This window comes from Eucalyptus grandis, chromosome 1 (assembly GCF_016545825.1).
Source record: "Eucalyptus grandis isolate ANBG69807.140 chromosome 1, ASM1654582v1, whole genome shotgun sequence".
Classification (NCBI taxonomy): domain Eukaryota; kingdom Viridiplantae; phylum Streptophyta; class Magnoliopsida; order Myrtales; family Myrtaceae; genus Eucalyptus; species Eucalyptus grandis.
Window position 1 is genome coordinate 10,557,110 of NC_052612.1, and position 18,822 is coordinate 10,575,931.

Sequence of the window (18,822 nt, forward strand, 5' to 3'; positions counted from 1 at the left end):
TACTTATTTTATGTTGCTTCTAGGTTACTATTTAAAATTTTTACCTTTTGTGAATATTCGTAAAGACGTGGTATTTTTATTTTTTAATTGAATATTTTCCATATAGGACAATTTAAAAAAATAGGCTCTCCTTTTAAGTTTCTTTAAACTACATCCTTAACCTTCTTACTAGAGGAACTTGATATTTAAATTATAGAGGTCTCTTTGATCTCTTCGTTAGCAAGAGGAAAATATCAAATTCACCTCAAAAAAATCCTGAAAATGGAGCCACACCTCCATATTTTATTGATTACCTTAACGAGATGAATTAGGTGAATGATTTTTAGTGTTCTTCTTTTACCATTGATTTTGCTACCATTTTCTATCATGATAAATGCTATCATGCAAATCATCCCCTCTATGAGCAGAGTAATCTAGTAAAGACCAGCTATAGAACCCGCTGTACCCAGATGTGTGCATTAGAATTAAGGATACCAAAAAGCGTGGTGCATAAGTTCGATTAATTGGAATAGAAATCATCGGCTAATTCAAGAAGTCACAATCTTTTGATACACTATGACTTGACTTGCATTGTTGAGATAAATAAGAAGATCCACGACTAGTAGCCTAGACGTCAAATCCATAAGTCTGTCTAGAAGCAAGCAGCGTTTGATCCATAGCCACAAAATTCAAGCCCTCAGTCATCCAATAGTAGCTGATTAATCCAGTCATAATCAGTATCTGCAGAGCAATACAAATAACATTAGGATGGGACCATACATCAAACACTATGTTTGCTTATTGCTTTTGAAACCACAGAGGAAATCATTGAATGTCACACTACTAATGAGGCCATCACTATGCCTTTTATAGGTTTTCCAAGAAATTAGTATGCATTTGCCATGAAAATTACACTTCAGATAATTCATATTAATGAGATAATACAACTACTACTGAGAGATGATCATAAGGAGTATCTTAGAGAGCACATATATAACTCTCGGAAAGTTGACCCAATCAAACCCCTAATAAGAGTTTACCAGTGTGACAAAATTGAGTCATGTATCATACTTGAGATGCCAAATGATTTAGCCTCTCTATTGAGCCAGCTTCACATTTACGTGTTTAGTCCCCAAATGGGGCTGATTATAGCAGATATGAAAAACATATCCATCTTTTAAACTCGTTAAATGGGTTCCAAATGCTAATTTGACCATTTTGGAGTTGTGGGGTATTGAGTTTTTATTAGCACTCTCTCTATGGTTGCTCTTTGTCCTTTTCTTGGTAGAAAAAAGGACAAAACTGTTTTCCTTAAGGAGAAGAATTGAGCTGATGCAATTCCTACTCTTCATTACACAAACATGGGCAGAAGTACACTACAAGTGCCATAACTTAAGACGCCGACACTTAAGTGCCATAACTTCAAAACAGCACACTTAAGCCGCCACTTTTTTTCGAGTGGGACACTTAGTGCCACCTCCGGCGACCCTGCCGGAAATCCTACGTGCAATATTTTATTATTTTTTTTTGCCTACGTGGCTCACGGAGCTCCAAATCAAGATAAAATTAAAAAAAATTAAAAATTAAAATTTTTAATTTTAAAAAATTTTAAAACTTTTTTAAAAAAAGAAAATTTTAAAAATTTTAATTTTAAAAATTAAAAAAATTTAAAAAATAAGAAAATTTTAAAAATTTTAATTTTAAAAATTTTAAAAATTTTAATTTTAAAAAATTAAAAAATTTTAAAAATAAGAAAATTTTAAAAAATTTAAAAAAAAAAATTTAAAAAACGAAAATTTTAAAAATTTTAATTTTAAAAAATTAAAAAAATTAAAAAAAAAAGAAAATTTTAAAAATTTTAAAATTTTTAAAAAAATTAAAAATTTTTTTAAAAATTAAAAAAATTTAAGAAAATAATAAATTTTAAAAATTTTAATTTTAAAAAATTTAAAAAATTTAAAAATAATAATAAGAAAATTTAAAAAAATTAAAAAATTAAAAAAAAAAGGGGGGAGGCGGCGGCGGCGGAGGTGGCGGTGGTGAGGGAGCCGGCGGTGGCGGCAAGGGAGCCGCCCGTTCGGCCTCCCACTCCCCACTTTTTTATAATTTTTTTAATTTTAATTTTTTAAAAATTTTCTTAATTTTTAAAAATTTTAAAATTTTCTTAAATTAAAAAAAATTAAAATTTTCTTAATTTAAAAAAATAAATTTTCTTAATTTTTTTAAATTTTTTTAAAATTTTCTTAATTTTTTAAAATTTTCTTAATTTTTTAAAATTTTTAAAATTTTTTTAATTTTTTTAATTTTTCTTATTTTTTAAAATTTTAAAAATTTTAACATTTTTAAAATTTTTCTTAATTTTTAAAATTTTTAAAATTTTCTTAATTTTTAAAATTTTTCTTAATTTTTTAAAAAAAATTTAAATTTTTCTTATTTTTTTTTAAATTTTTGAATATTTTAAATCTAATTTAATTAATTTATATACTATTATTTACACGTAGACGTGAAACGGCGTCGTTTTTGCATTTTCTCCGCCACGTCGGCGTGCAAAACGACGCCGTTTGGGACCGAGCTCGCCGGAAAGTCGCCACGTCGCCTATTTGGCCGGATTTTCGCACGGAGTGGCACTTAAGTGTCCCATTTTACTCCGATGATGGCACTTAAGTGTACCATTTTAAAGTTAAGACTTAAGTGTCTTAGGTGTCTTGAGATTAGACTCCAGGTGTCCCACACTCCACAAACATGAATCTGTCCGATGAAAAATGGGATATGAAATGGGATCATAACCCTAGAACCAAGCCGAAGATATGATGACAATTTACTTTTGTTCCAGCAAGTTATATTCACACCACATATATAATCACGGCGAAAATTCATTAAGTATATTTTTAGTGTGGATGTCCCAATCTTTGTAGAAATATTATGCCGCGAAGAAATTGACATTGGAGGGAGAAATTTCAACATACTTAAAGATGGGAAGCCTGATGTTGACCCGTACGGTTGTCCTAATGGCTGTACATTTGTATCTGCTGAAGGCTCTATTTGGCTCAATGTGGCATTTTGGGGATTGAGACTCTTGCGATCGTATTGGCAACGGAGCAGCAGTAATGCCTTGATTTCCTGGAGAGAGATTAAAAATAAATTATTATCCCATTGATGAAGCCCATAATAGACAAGCCAAGAAAGGCAAGTTTCCTAGGTGTGGGATCAACATGGAGTCCATAAGTTCCTAATGTTGTGATTTATACAGACAGTTCAGCTAAATAGATTTAGGTCCCAAAACCCACCTGAAGAACCAATAATTAGGGCATTGCAATCACATACTTCGTGAGAAACGAGAATAAACAACAATGCTCCTCCCTCATAAAATATTTCATCATATTCTTAATTGACTGTATGCTATTTATGGAACAGTTGATTTTAATCACCTCCAAACCTATATCATTGGAAGCCAGTATATTTCCCTCCCAAAGATGTACGCTACTGTGAAAGGTTTTAGTTGCAACATATCACTTTGATGATCTAAAATCACAAAAAAAAAAGTGGCTACATCTCAGCTAGTGTTTAATTATAGGCAACTTTTTCTTTTCCTCGTAGTCAATTAGAGCACATACCTTCCACTGTGGATGCTGAAGTTCTCGGAGGTACTTTCAAACCAACATCACTGCCCAATCTCGCTGGAGGCGTATTGTTATGAGCTGGATGGCGGCATTGTTGATCTCCTAGAACTTCACACGGAAAAGAACACGAGATCTTCTCTGACATGGAACTTGAAGAAGCCTCAGCTTCGTATGGTGTGACATCATTCCAATTCTCATAGGCCTTTTTCACCAATTTATCTGCACAGACCTGGAAGACTTGAAAATTACTACTTCCTCAACCAGTCGCTTTATCAGGGTTATCTTACACACTAGGTGACTCAAATAATTCATGCTGCACTCATATGGATATCAAAGGCACTAAGAAAATGTGTCTTATATGTTCCCTTTTTTTCTCAGACAGATCAAACAAGGTAGGAAGATGCAAAGTTGGTGGTCAAAATACCAATAAGGAAAATCATGGACATCAAGTTCACAGAATTTGATGAAAGCAACAAAAAGCATCTCGACTTGAAAGTACCATAACATGGTGAATGAGTCAAAAACTTAGAACTCTGTATGAGCATACAGTGCTCCTAAGCTGCTAACTGCACTCCTCATGTTGCGGACGGTGGCTGTGGCCCCACAGAAGGTGCTTCTGGTGATGTCTTCTCAAGGGGTGAGAGTAAAAGAAGAGGACAGCCTTTGGAGGAGTTTGAATTGGATGTGGATGGAGATTCATTGGTCTTGGTGCTGATGGGGATTGATGAGGCAAGGTTCTCTTTTTATCAGTTCCACTGTTGCATCGTTTGGAGGTAAACAGTGAGGAGGATGTCTCCTTTTGGGTGCTTAACAATATCAAGGCTGTTGGCCAGATCCTTGGAGTCTCCTTGCGAGCGTTCCAAGATACAGCCATGAGTCTTTTCGAGGAGCTTGAGAATGGAAATGATGGCCCTGAGCATTTTAAGTCCTTGAAAAAAATCAACGAATTGAAACGCCTTCAGTGTTCCACCAATAATGATAAAACTCCCGACAGAAGAAGGAGGTTGTGAGTGGTAGCAGTGGAAAGGACTCTTCATTGTTTATATAAAGGTCAATATTAGGTCTTGGACTGTCAGGGGGCTGAATGATGGAGACAAGAGAATGGTGATAAATTTTTTTAGTGGAGACGGGACATAGTGTCATTAGGAGACTAAAATGGATGATTGTCAGCTGGATGTTGCCAGGAAAACTCTATTCTGAGACTTCAGTATAATGGAAAGTTATATGTGCATGTAAATGCTTTAAACGACATTGTAGATGATTTTTATCGTAAATGAGCTCTTTTGGTGCTAAGCTTTTCTCTACATGGCTTTGCCCCCCTTTTGTGCCCATTTTCTTTTACCTATAAAAAAGAAAATTAGAAAATTAACATCAGAGAAACTATATTTTGTGTTTGTTTTTGCTTTTCCCCTGGCATTTGCAAAGCTGATTAAAACAGCTTAGCATCAGAGACACCCCATTAGGAACTGGAAATTGCAATCATCAACAGAAAATAATCACTAATTCAACATAAATGAATGCACTGAATTTTTAGGAACAGCTATCTGATTAACTATCATGCCTACGCTATATTGACAATGTAGATAAAATTTTTTACTGATAATCTGAGGTCAGGGGGTGTCCCTTGCAGATTGCATGGCAAATACCAGAAGAGGTAAAATTTCCCAGTTACCTTCTGCTCGGGAGAAAATATGTCAGCAGCATAATACATCCCGCCCGCAGTTAGGCCTCTGACTTGACCAACGCTGTTGAATATAACACCGTGATCATTTCCATTATCTTGATAGTACACATAGAGTTTCCCATTCGGAGTGCAAGTTTTTGCATGATCTAGGAGGGCTTTCCACTTCTTCTCTGTCATGCCAAGGATCTGCAATGAACAAACAGGTCATTACTCTTCTTGGTTTAGGGAGTTCAATCCAAATTGAGAACCATCTGCAAAATCTCACGTTTCTCAGTTTCTCAGAGTCCATGGAGAGTCGTCGTAAAAACTCTTCCACCTTACATATTCCTGTATCAACCAGCCTCTTGTGAAATGATCCATCCTTCGCGATACTTTCCAATCTCCAGACGTCATCGTCAGATGCCGGTGGATAGTGTTTCTTGTATGCTGTAAAGTGAGTAGAGGATGAAATTGCAGTAATGCCAAGATCAATAGGCCAAACAAAACTTCTTGTGCAACTAAAAAATCTCTAAGCTATTAGGTGAAGTTTTGAGACAGATTAGCTAAGGAAGCCCTTATTCTAGCTTCACTCAGTTTAGTGAGATTTTCCCATCTTTGGCAATCTTCTTCAACCACCAGACTTCATCATCCGATACAGGCGGTACGCGGATGATGTTTTTTATCCTGCAAAATGAAGAGAACAAAGTCAGTAAGGTCTCAGTCGCTATTAGATTAATGAGTAGCAGCAAACATCGATAGGCGTGCAAACCTCTTCTCTATGACCTTGACAGCTCGTAATAGAGTATGGGCAGGATAATCTTTGGGCGGTACAATAATGACGATTATTCCCTTTACTACAAGACTAAACTTTCAATATACAAAACGCCCACGGGCATCCGACGATGCCACATTTTACATGGTACCATTTCTAACTCGAAATGGTACAAAATATTATCCGCTTGAATAGTGGTGGGATGCGTCCGGTGGCTGGCGACCGGCAATCGGCGGCGGCCGGTAGCTGACGACCTTGCCAGAGTCGCAGTAGCAGGGGAGGACGAGGCCGTCCTTCTAGAGGGCGAGCTTGGCGGCCCTGATGTTGCCCTCGCAGAGCATCAGGAGCTCAGACGGGCACCAGGCGTGGTATGACCCGCCGTCGCCCCCCTACACTTTCTTTGCGAGCGGCTGGCCGGCAGCTGGCAGGAAGAGGAGCCAAGCAAGCGAGGCTACAGAACGGAGTCGACAAGAGCGGGTGGGAGGTTTCCGTTCCGTTACCTGAATCGTAGCGGATGACGACGGTGACGAAGATATGACGTCACTTAGAGAGAGAGAGAGACGGCAACTTTTGCCCGAGGGAGGGAGGGTGAGTCCCGGTATGCCAAGGACCCACCCAACTACGTCCCCTCTTTCTCGCAGAGAGTGAGGGGTGCATGATAAATTAAAATTTCTCTTCATAAATGATTTTTATATTTCAGATTTATTTTTGGAATAAAAATTCGTTTGATAAAATTATTTTATTTTTCTATTTCTAAAATAGATTTTTGTTTTAGAAATAGATTTAGATAAGAAATCAGAAGTAAAAATATTTTACTTTTCTATTTCTATAATAAAAATGAGAAATAAAAGTTCTTCTTATCGTTCATTGACCGATCGTCCATACGTCACCGCCGACCACCATCCGCCGGTTATCGCCTCCCGGTTGCCGGCCGCCACAACCGCCATTTGTTGGTTGCCCGGCCACCACCGTCCTCTAGTTGCCGGTTGTTGGCCATCGCCTCGCCGCCATGTTCGCCAACCACCGATTGCCGCCGCCGTCACTGCTGCCACCATTCGTCGGTTACCGCTAGCCACCGCCGCCGATTCTGGTCACTAGTTGTCGGCACGGCCGCAATTAGCAGCCATTCGCGCCACCGTCGGAGAAATTTTGTGTCATTATCAAAACGAATTTCTATTTTTATAATAAAAATTTTGTGTCGTTATTAAACGGGTATTTTTACTTTAAAATTCTTCTAGAAATAGAAATAGAAAAATCTACTTTTCTATAAATCAATTTCTAGCCAAAATGGTTATTATTAGCACCCTAAAACTAATTCGATTTGTCTTATTTAGATTTGTAACCTGTTTTATTCTTATCCTTTTCTTTCTCTTTTTTTTTTTTTAATTTTTTAATTTATTTTTCTTTTTCCTTTTAAAATTTCAAGTTTATTTCTGATGCGGTGCTTGCTATTAAGAATGTAATAAAAAAAAAACTACTTTGGTCTTTTTATTAGACATATTGAACGGAGTTATTATAGGGACTTTCCCATGTCAATTTAACAAGTTTTATGATTTCACCATAAAAATGCGATACTGCAAAAGTTATTATACATACCCAGTGTCCTACGTTCCCTAACGGGAAAGGCATCTGTTTTTGCTTCTCGGATCCGTGTATTCTCACCATCACGCGATGCCACTTTGAGCCCTATCCTGAAACTTTTGCTTCGATTCCAGCTGGAATTGTCAGTAAACATCAAGTCTCCCAGCTCCCCAACACCTGCCTTTAGCTTTACTTGGAGATTTCCTGTCAAAAGCGGCCTCTTTCCTTCTCGCTCTTTAACCACGTAGCTATCAAACTCTTCTGGAGCCCAATTTTCCTCATCGTCTTTGTTGAAGTCACCTTCAAGCACAACGACGTTCAACTTGATGGAGGCTTCTGGCCCTGATGTAACAACATGCCTTGTATTCGCATCAATCAAGGCAATGGAAATGCGAGCACCCCCTCTCCTTCTAGTTTCTTTTCAGTAAATAGAGGAAGTGACAGTTTGTTTTGAAGTTGAAGCCGTAAGTTTCTCGCGTCATTCTTCGCTGTAGATCTACCATTAACCCTGCATTCTCTCGAGAGAACAACTATTAGAAATAGGAACGGGTACAGAAGCGGGAAATTGGAAAAGTAACTATAAAGAGAGCCAAGCTACTAACAATGAATGTGCATTCGTACCTTGCAAGGTGGGGAGAGCGAATGTTTGCAAGCTCCACTGCTTCCGCCTGGCAAATAACGCCAACTGCAGAATTGCCGAAGTTGGAGACCTCAAAAAAAAAAAAAAAAAAATTGAGGCAGAAGGGATATGTCCGAGACAAAGTGCAAATTCAATAAATTTGTTTATCTTACCAGTTTCTGAACAGCATTCTCCATTGAGTCCATTCGTTGCAGTACATCTTGGAGATCATTCCTGATGTGACAACACCATGAAAATTGACACCGTGAACAATGGCTGTCATGTGGATTTATTTGTAATAAATAGGAAAGGCGAGCTTCTCAATGGCTCGTTCTCTGTGATTCTTAGAGCTGCAGATGAAACTGATCGGACCGATTTCGAGTGCACCCCATGAGGATCCCCGATTACAGTATAAAAAGATGGATACCAGTCTACCAGACTCATCAAATGCATTCCTTTAATGTAACGCAACATAGAAAAGTCAACGCAAATCTGGAATACAGTTTTATCCAGTACATTGATAACAGAAGCAAGTAAAGTTTAATTAGCAGCCATCTCCAAATGCAACGTCCTTTCAGTGATTTAAAAAATAATGTATGTGCAGGTATTACACTTTGCTGAACAGAATCATGGACCGATGGCTTATGATACTCCATGATAATTCTACTTGACAAGACAATACACATGGAAATTCTCCTAGAAGAATCAGTTGATGCAGATGAGCTATAGCTAACAAACCAAATAAAATTTATTCACCTTCGACCGTATTTGGCCAAGTCAGATTTAGCACGCTCCAGCTCTTCCCTGACCTGTTCAGCAAAGAGCAATGTCAAAGAATTACATTGCAATCTGCCACGTCTTCATCTCATACAAGTTTCACATCACTGGTATCTTCATTGTTCTCCTTCGACATGCAAGTTGTCTTTTTTTTTTTTTGGTAAAGATCGACATGCAAGTTGTCATTGACCACATTTTCCAAGATTCGAGGAAAAAATTATGTCCAAGCCACTTCATTGAAAATCTGGATCTTTTTGTGATCCATGCTGTCCGAAACAACATGAAAAGCCTAAATCACGTTCTTAGTGGAATTGCTTCACTGGAAAAGCCTAGAACAGTCAGCAGGTCATTTTTACCACTCAAACGATAATTTTCTACACATCTCGCAGCAATATCTCATGCGGATTTCTATCCGGAAACTGACTGGAAGGTCAGAAATGCATCCAACCGCTCCTAGTTGAAGAGATCAGCAATTGAAGTACAATAAAGACTGCATTTTGTATGTCCAAGTTGGCTACTTTACTCATCTTACCACTCTCCGGACATCTTCCTCTGTCAACCAGCTCCTCGGCACAAGATTTCTCCCGGACCAACGCCATGTTTGACTGCGTGAAGATCAGGTCAGCACAAAAGTACAATCAAGATGGTACAATTTGGCAAACAGGACAGCAAAGTAACCCAGTAACAATAACAGCTCACTGGCTATGTAAAAGTTTCCAAGAAAGTTTAATTCGAATCAGGAGGAAATAATGCGATTGGCCCAGGCCGAAATTGCAAAACAGAGCCGAGATGGCAACATTGGAGGTCTTTATGCTTTGCATCTAATCCACAGCACGATCCCAGGAACAAAAAACAGAACGAAAGCGATTTAAAACAGAACGAAAGCGATTTAGAACTGTCACGAGGCAAAAGCTAATCAATGTTATGCTTCCTTTGCCATATATTCTCGTTCGGAAAAATTACAAAAAAAGTCCTAAAACCTTACATCAATTCAGTCTTAAATTATTTTTTTATCAATTAAGTCCTAAATCTTTTATAATTATATCAAATCAGTTCATTCGATCAAAATTGATTTGTCGACGCCGACATGACCATTGGCTGCATTGACGATCTTTTTTAATAATATTTTATTTTTTAAAATATTTTATTAATATTTTATCTTTTTTTCCTTGTTTCTCTCTTCTTCTATTTTCTCCCTCTTCCTTCTTCCTCCCTCCCCCTCCTCCCTCCTTCTCCCTTTGACTCCGGTGATCGGCTAGCCTGGCTGGTTGCCGGACTGAGGCGGCCAGGCTAGCTCTCCTCGCAAGATCCGCAAGGAGGGCCTTGCCAGACGCGACGGAGAGGCCACCCTTGCCAGATCTAATGAGGGCTCGCCCGACCGCCTCAGTCCGGAGACGGTGATTGGCCAGCCCTTCCCTCTGGCCGGTCGCCGGAGCCATAGGAAGAAGGAGGGAGGAGAAGAGAGGAGAAGGAAGGAGGGAGAGGGGGAAAAAAAGGAGAAAAAGGATAAAAATGAAAAAGGGTCCCTCAAATAAAGCTAAAACGGACACGATCATCAACTAATCGATCAAGCACCGAAATGCTGAGAGGGAAGAGTGAACTTTACTTCATTCGAGCGCTGTGTGGCCTCTTGAGTAGATTTGCTTGACCTGAAAGAGTGGAAGCCAAAGCTCTCTTTTGCGTCGACATGATTTTTTTTGCTTTTGTGGAGCTCATCAAGAACTTGGAAGGATTTGGCTGCTGATCAAACGGGAACAAGTGTAGCACAGAAAGAAATGAAGGAGACGATGAACAGTTTATATAAGAACTCAAGCCCAAATTCAAAGTAATGAGTTTGAAGTCATCGGGGTGCGTTTTATAATGTCGTCTCCGGAGTAGGCACATCAAAGTGCAGTACATTTCCGGGAAAGGGTGCCGGTTTTAGAATTACCCTTTTTTTTTTCCTTAGATTCCAGCAATTTGCCCCCTCAACCTTATGAAGCTGCCCGTGCAATTTCTTTTTGACCCGATCTTTGATCCGATCGCTCATGTGCTCCAATATCTTGAGCAAGTGAAAAAAATTCAATTAAAGGATAAATATACTGAAAATTTTAAAACTTGTTGCAATAGTTAAATTGAGTCTTAAAACTTTAAAAAATAATTTGATCTATTCTTAAAATTTATCAAATTTATGCAATCAAGTTCTTTTATTAACTCCGTTCAACTTAATAAACGAAAAATGCTAACAATTTTTAAGATTTGATTAGATTTTTTTGAAAATTTTAGAATTTAATTGCACTTTTATGACAAGTTTTATCACTTCCAACACATTATCCCTTTAATTGATTACTGCTAATTACACGCGACTACTACACATAAATTGTAACAACAATCAAATGTGTGTTATAGTTATCTATTGAGAAAATATGTACGCATTCGAGGAATGATGGAGGCAAATTAATATGGCTCTCCTTCCGATTGATGATGCCAAAACGATTTATTGATGAACATTGGATTTGATTGCCGGCTTGAGAATTTTTCCTTTTTCTTGTCTCTTCTCTAACTTTGCTAGATTGTCCCCTCAACCTTATGAGCTATGAAGCTGTATGTACTTCTTTTTTATTTTTTATTGTTTCTGCTTTTGCCTATTAAATGACTGAGCTATTTTTGCAAACAACATACCAAGGTAAATCTTCTCTACCTGATCTTTAATCAATGGGTCACATGCTCAAATATCGATTATCATCTAGGTGTAGCTTTTGTGCAAGCACCATAAAATTCCAGTTAATCGCGCAGCTTCTAAACGGTGCAAACGGGCCTGGAAAAATGCCTTCAGTTGACTTTTTACGGATACCACACCATATATAATTCTTTTCTTGGCTCGTTCGCATTCCATTTGATTAAGAAATCGATACTTCATTTGTTTTACGGTTTTCCTATAAATAATCGCCATAACTTTGGTCTTTTTTTTTTTTCCTACTTCTAACGTTTCACTATAAGTAAGCCGTATTGGAAAAAATTAGAAATGTAATTGCCATATGAGGTCTCATTTTCGTTCGGAGGAATTCCGTCCATAATCTTTCAAGTTACTCCAATTGTGGAGGACATTTGGTCAATATATGAGAAATGGTGGTTGAGGATCATAGGAAGGTTCTGGGAAATGTTACCTGCATGTATCACGGGCTGATCGATTGGGATCCACAGAGGAGTCACGGCCGTCCATTGGGAACCTCTTGGATCGGTCTTCTTTCGGGCCGTGACACATGCATGCTTCATTGTAGTTGGAGAATTTATGTTGGCCACTATGTTTAAAAGCTCAAAAGCGCTTGGAAATAAGCTTCCTCCCAAAATAAGATTTATGTCGGATGAATTTTTGTTTTTTCTTCTCTCTAATTTTACTAATTTTCCCCCTTAACCTTATGAGTTATGAAGCTGCATGTACTTTTTCTTTTTCTTTATTTTTATTTTTTTTTACATTTGCCTATTAAATAATTGAGCTATTTTTCCCTTCAACGTTCACGGTAAATCTTCAATGGTCACATGCTCGAATATCGATTATCATCTAGGTGCCGAGCGACATAATATTTTGAATAATCGCTTCTAATCCAGCGTAGCTATAACTCATAAATTATAACGATGAAAGAATGTGTTTTGTAGTTATCTATTGAGAAAATGTATGTACTACAAATTGGTTCAAGGAATGTTAGAGGCTAATTAGTATGCCTCTTCATCAAATTGATGATGTCAAAATGATTTATTGTTTCTTGATTTCGTCGTAAGGTTGTTATTTTCCAAAGGTTTAGAATGCCACATGTATCGTATGCGGTTAAAATCCTTTTGACTATGAGAACTCGCTAGTTTTCTTACCTGTGTTTTGCACAAGGTTTCTTTGCAAAGAGATGAGTGATTCTTGATGTATCATTTTCATAGGAACTCTCAATCTTAGATAATATTTCAACTACTTGAACAAAAATCTTTAATGCAAGCTATAAATTTTATTGTTACTATTATAATTTTTTCATTGACTCCATGGCCAAGTGAAATTAATTTCTCGTGCAAATTAAAAGCAAAGACTGAAAAAATGACATTTGGTTGCCTGATACATGACTTTATTCATTATCATTTCATAAATTATTCTGATTAAACTTTATTAAAATGATCCTTCATCAATAATGTCACTTTCAAACGGTACAAGGGGTGATCGAAAATTACCTTCGGTGCACTGTATGTTGATTCTTCCATTGGCTCTTTCACATTCTATTTGATGAAGAAATTAGTAATTCATGTGATCACTGCTTCCCCCCCTCTCCCTCTTTCTTTTTGTATTTCTATTAAAGTCTTTTTCATCAAGTTTAAGTAAAAGGGATTAGGTGATTGATAATTAAAAATTGAATCTAGCATATGTTACGTGTTTGTTACTATTGTACTTAATTAGTATGTCCATGATGGGGTGCAATGAGAACGCACCGTTTCATCTTGATACGCTAAGATAGAAAAACACTCTTTGAAAGGGTATGAAGGGAGCTGTATAAAAGTCTTTTGAAGATAACCGTTGGTATAGTTGGCAGAACGTACGCTCAGAAATTTCTCTCTTTTTTCTTTTCCCCTTTCCATCAAAAAGAAAAAGAAGATGTTCCATTTATCCTTTATAAGAACAATTGGCATTTACGCTGTGGAAATCGGATGCTTTTCTCGTGATTGCATTCAGACCAACATGAAGTAATTTTGTTCATGATTCATTTGCAATTCAACGATTATTCCGTGTAAATTGTTGACTGCGCATCGGATAGAGGTAAGTCATCGTTCGCTGACTTCCTTCCACCATTGGTATCAGAGTCCGATCGTGATTTTTATCTTGTTTTCAATGAATTTTCTCGTTTACCACAATATCAAGAGATTGAATTCCACATCGTCTGGATGTTTATTGCTCATAAATGCAATTTGAATCGTCGAACACGAACTGAAGGGAAGAACGGATTCGGGGTCGTGTACATCCGTACGGTTTTGGCCATTTTTCGGAATATTTTTTCGGCCAAAATAATTTTTTAAATACACGAGACGAGATCAAGAGATTGAATATCACATTGTCTGGATGGTTGGATTGTTCTCTCGTTTTTCTCAGCTGAATGAATTGAAAACGAATATCAGAAATAACTAGCAGCACCATTGTTTTTAATGCCACTGACTTCTCTCCCATTTAAGAACAAAAGGGAAAAAAAGAAAAAGAAAAAACGAGGTGGGATTTGCGTGTTTTAATTTGAAGAGATCGGCTCGTTGGGGACGGGGCGATCTCAATGGGAAAACGGAGAAAAAAACGAAAGGCCAAGACTTACTTTCCAATCCATGGAGCCGAGCCTGGGGATTTCGTCACGAAAAGCGCGTACGAATAAATATCTACATCTCCCTTTCGGTCCATGGTTTGAAAAAGTCAGAGATGGGAGCTTGTGGTGGGGGATGGGATAACTTGCAGCGTAAGTCGGTCTGGGTCAACCGTGTGTAGCATGGCGAACTGTCGTGTACGGGAGAGAGTTTCTAGATGGTGAGGGGAGGGGAGGGGATGGATCGGTGGCCCATCCATCTCCGTAGAGCCCGCATTCATTGGGAGGAGAGTAGAGAAGACGCACGAGTCAAATTGGAGAATTCTCGTGCAGGAGAGGGGAGATGAGGAGGGGTTCATCATATGATAAATATCTCAGCTCACCCATCATCCCATCATGGGATTCTCTCATCCCATGCAACCGTTGAGACATCATCCCGACTAGTCTATGCAAAGAATTCCCCAATTCTTATGGCGGGTCTCTTCCTTTCTTCTGATGGGACGGACGAATCAATCCACCCGCTTATTAAAGGTTCATGAATGAGCATCGCCTTCCCTTCCCTTCTGTTATCGGGGGCCTCAGGTTTCGCAAGCGTTAGTTATTAGTATAGCTTAAGGATTCCTCTGTTTTCTCTTTTCCATCGGCGGTACAAGTTTTGAAGTTATATATAGAATACCAAAGTCTAAGATGAGGAGAGATAATGGATAGACTTGGTGGGGGCAACGTCCAATATCTAAAATGGAATGGTCCCCCTAAAGGCCAACCGCCCACTCCCGGCCTAACACTGCCAGCCCAAACACTCTCCTTCTTTTATCTTATTCATTCACCCATTAGTAGTCCCTTCAATTTTCCGTTTTCAGCTGGCACGTTTATCATTAATACCATTTCCTTATGCACTGACTTTGGATCCACCCGTGCTCACTCCCTTCTCCTGTCAAATGAAAGGGCCGACGGGTAGCGGCCGTGACCGACAGCATCTCTTTGGTTGTAATGTTTAATAGGTCATTTAGAATTTGTATGTCTTGTCCCTATAACAAGATTATTGAGATTGTTTTAGGATGCATTTGGGAATTGGCTTTCCCAAAGCTCTTTGGGCCTCATTTTTATTTGGAAAGTTTGAAGAAATGATTTGCTTTTAGGGATAATCGGTTTATGGTCTAGTTTGATAACCCCTTGTTGGTCCCGAGGGACGGAGGAGGCTAATTGGGAATCGGGGATAGATCAAGAACCATTTACTATTTTTTTTCTTTTTCACATTTCCATCTCGATATCCAATAACAAATTTAGAGTTCGAGACAAATTCTATGCATCAATTTGTATATCTTATTATCTAATCACAAGCTCCTATTTCATTGGAAATAATAAACTAAACCCACTAATTTTTTAAAGAAATAAAAATAATAAAAAAGTATATTTAATCGATTCGATCTAGTTCTCCCTTAGAATCGACAATCAAACTATTAGGACACCAAATTGAGATGAGTCCGACGATGGGTCGAGCACCACCGGAGGACGCAAAACACGCCCAAATGCGCAGCCAGAAGCCGTTGTGCATAGGCTCCACACGCCTAACACGCTGGGCATGCCAGCGCGTGAGCGTCATGTGTGTGTCGGCAAATCGACACTTGCTGACGTTACTATGACGTCATCCAACGGTTGTTAACTGCTAGATGACGTTAGCAATGACGTTATCGATGACGTCACTGCCAACAGTAGTTGGCCGGTCAGTCGCTGATTGGCGAGGCTAAACCGTGACCTGACTCGACTGTTGACTGGTCAATGGTCGGACTGGCCAGAAACTGTCTGGCTCGTTGGCGTGTGTGGCCGTGTGCGAGTTCCGATTGGAGTGTGGTTGGTGGCTTTTGGTTCGTATGAATGTTCTTTACACTGTGGTATGATTATTTTCTATTTTTGAGTATTTTAAAGGTATAAAAATGTGTAGGGAACCCTCTTACCAAAAAAAAAAAAAAATTGTGTAGGGAACCCTAAGTATGCCTATTTTTTGGGGTTTAATGCGTCGTTTATTCATTTTTAGCTTGTATTTTTTTATGGTTTGGAAATACGATAGCTTGCTTACATAAAAAATGATATCATATATGTTGTGTAGAGCTTAGTTCGATGATAACACGTATATAGTTTAGTATACTTGCAATTTTCTAGTTCTAAGAAAATTCAAACAATGGTAGGAAATCCTTGTTTTTCCGTTACATATTAAATTGCAGTTTTGATTGTAGTTGCAGCATGATTTTTTTTGTATGTTGGTTCACATCATACTATGCTTTTGTGTTAATGAAAGATGTAGAAATTAATGAGGTCATGTAATTATTTTTTTTTTCCACTGAAAGTTCGTAGGTTAGTAGAATTCGAAGGAGTCCTCACCTAGAACTTAAAATTTGCGTAAATTAAACTAATTAATGATAATAGAACAATCATGTATAGGAGCTGATTGGGAATATAGTGAACTTTCGTTTTTGTGTCTTTTGTTGAATTATCATTAATTTAGTTTTTTTTGCTGTAAATTAAATGTATATTATACTGAAAAGTGTCCTAGTATTGATTTTGCATTTATTATGTCAATGAGTTATAGCAATATATTTTGGTTTCGGCATCCAAAACCATTGTGGCTGACCTCAATAAGGGTGAGAAGTTGAATGGTGAGAATTATGATATTTGGCATCGGAAGGTTTAGTACATCATTGAGTAGTAAGAAGTTTTGGAAACCCTCAACCACACCATGGATGAACTTGAGTATGGAACTTCAGTTCAACACAAGAGAGATCTAGAAATATATCAAGCTTGGAAAAAGAAAAATAGCATTGCTCGCATCATGTTGTTGAGCTGTATGCAAGATAATCTCATATGTGAGTTTGAAAGTTATAATAAAATTCAAGCAATGTGGGTTGCCTTGAAAGATAAATTTGGGGGTACATTCGCTAATAAGTTGAGGAGACTTACCATCAAATTTGACACATATCGAAAGCATCCAAATGTAATAATGAGGTAGCATCTTCATGATATGTCAAATATGATTCATGAGTTGAAGTCGGCAGGTCACTCCCTTACTGATGAGCAACAAGTTCAGGCTGTTATAAGGTATCTTCCTGATAATTTAGAGCATATGAAAATCAATATGACACATAATGAGAATATTGTCACTTTTGATGATATAACGCGTCATTTGGAATTAGAGGATGAGCGCCTAGAGGCTGCAAGATCCTTTACCCATGCTTATGTTACTGAATCAAGTTCGCACAAAATTTTGGGCTTTAATCGCAAAAGGAATCGTGAATTCAATAATAAAGGGAAGAAGATTGATTAAGCACCTAAGAAAGCTAAGACCTTCCAACGCAAGAAGCGTGGTAGGAAGAAAGACAATGCCAATATGAAATGCTACAATTATGACAAGATGAGTCATTTTACTCGTGAATGCACTGAGCTGAAAAGAGGTACCTATTACTCCATTACTTTAAGTAATACTTTTGTTTCTAGCACTATAATACTTGTTGAATCTTATCCAATGTGAACTGTAGACTCAGGAACAACAGACCACGTAACTAGAGACCGAGAAGTATTTGTGGAGTATTGCTAGATATAGCCTGGAAGAAGATGGATATATGTTGGGAATAACTCAAAAATCAAAGTGAAGGATATCAGCACATGTAAATTAATTTTACGTGGTGGTCGAAACCTATTCCTATATGATGTCCTCTATGCTCCAGATATTCGACGAAACTTAGTTTCTGTAGTTGTTCTTCTTAACATATGTTATGTAATGAATTTCCATGGTGATTGTATTGACATTTTGTTTGAAACAGTTTATTATGGTTCATGTCATGTATGGTGTTAGACATTGACTATGACCAATACAATGTTAATGTCGATGGTTGTTTTTCTTTAATTGCATATTCTAGTAATATTGAGATTGATGCAAATATTTGGCATGCTAGATTTAGGTCACATCGGATTACAAAGAATACAAAAATTAGCTAGAGAATGTCTTTTAGGGTCACTCACTAATATTAATCTACTCGTATGTGAATATTATCTAGCGGGAAAAACAACTAGAAAACCATTTGGTAAAGGAACTAGAGCCTCATTTCCATTATAATTCATACATTCTGACATTTGTTGTCTTTTGAATGTGAATGCGAGGCATTGAGCCTCATATTTCATCACTTTCATAGATGACTTCATGCGTTTCGGTTATGTCTTTTTGATCTCTCATAAATCAAAATCATTAGACTGTTTTAGGCAATATATAATTATGATAGAGAATCAATTGAACAAAACAATAAAGGCATTGAGAACCAATCGCAGACATGAATATCTATCAGAGTAAGTCAAGGCTCTTTGTGATGAAAAAGGAATTGTACGACAATTGACCATTCCTGGTACTCCACAACAAAATGGGGTAACTGAGAGAAGAAATAGAACCATATTGGAAATGGTTAGGTCTATAATGGCGCAAGCAAATTTACCTATTTCTAATTAGGGAGATGCATTATTGACTGTTG

The 18,822-nt window shown here is 37.6% G+C and overlaps 1 pseudogene; it reads right to left on the reverse strand.

Moving 5' to 3' along the window:
• Positions 1-632: 632 nt before the first annotated feature.
• On the reverse strand, positions 633-9,610 carry LOC104414833 (annotated as a pseudogene).
• Positions 9,611-18,822: the final 9,212 nt, after the last annotated feature.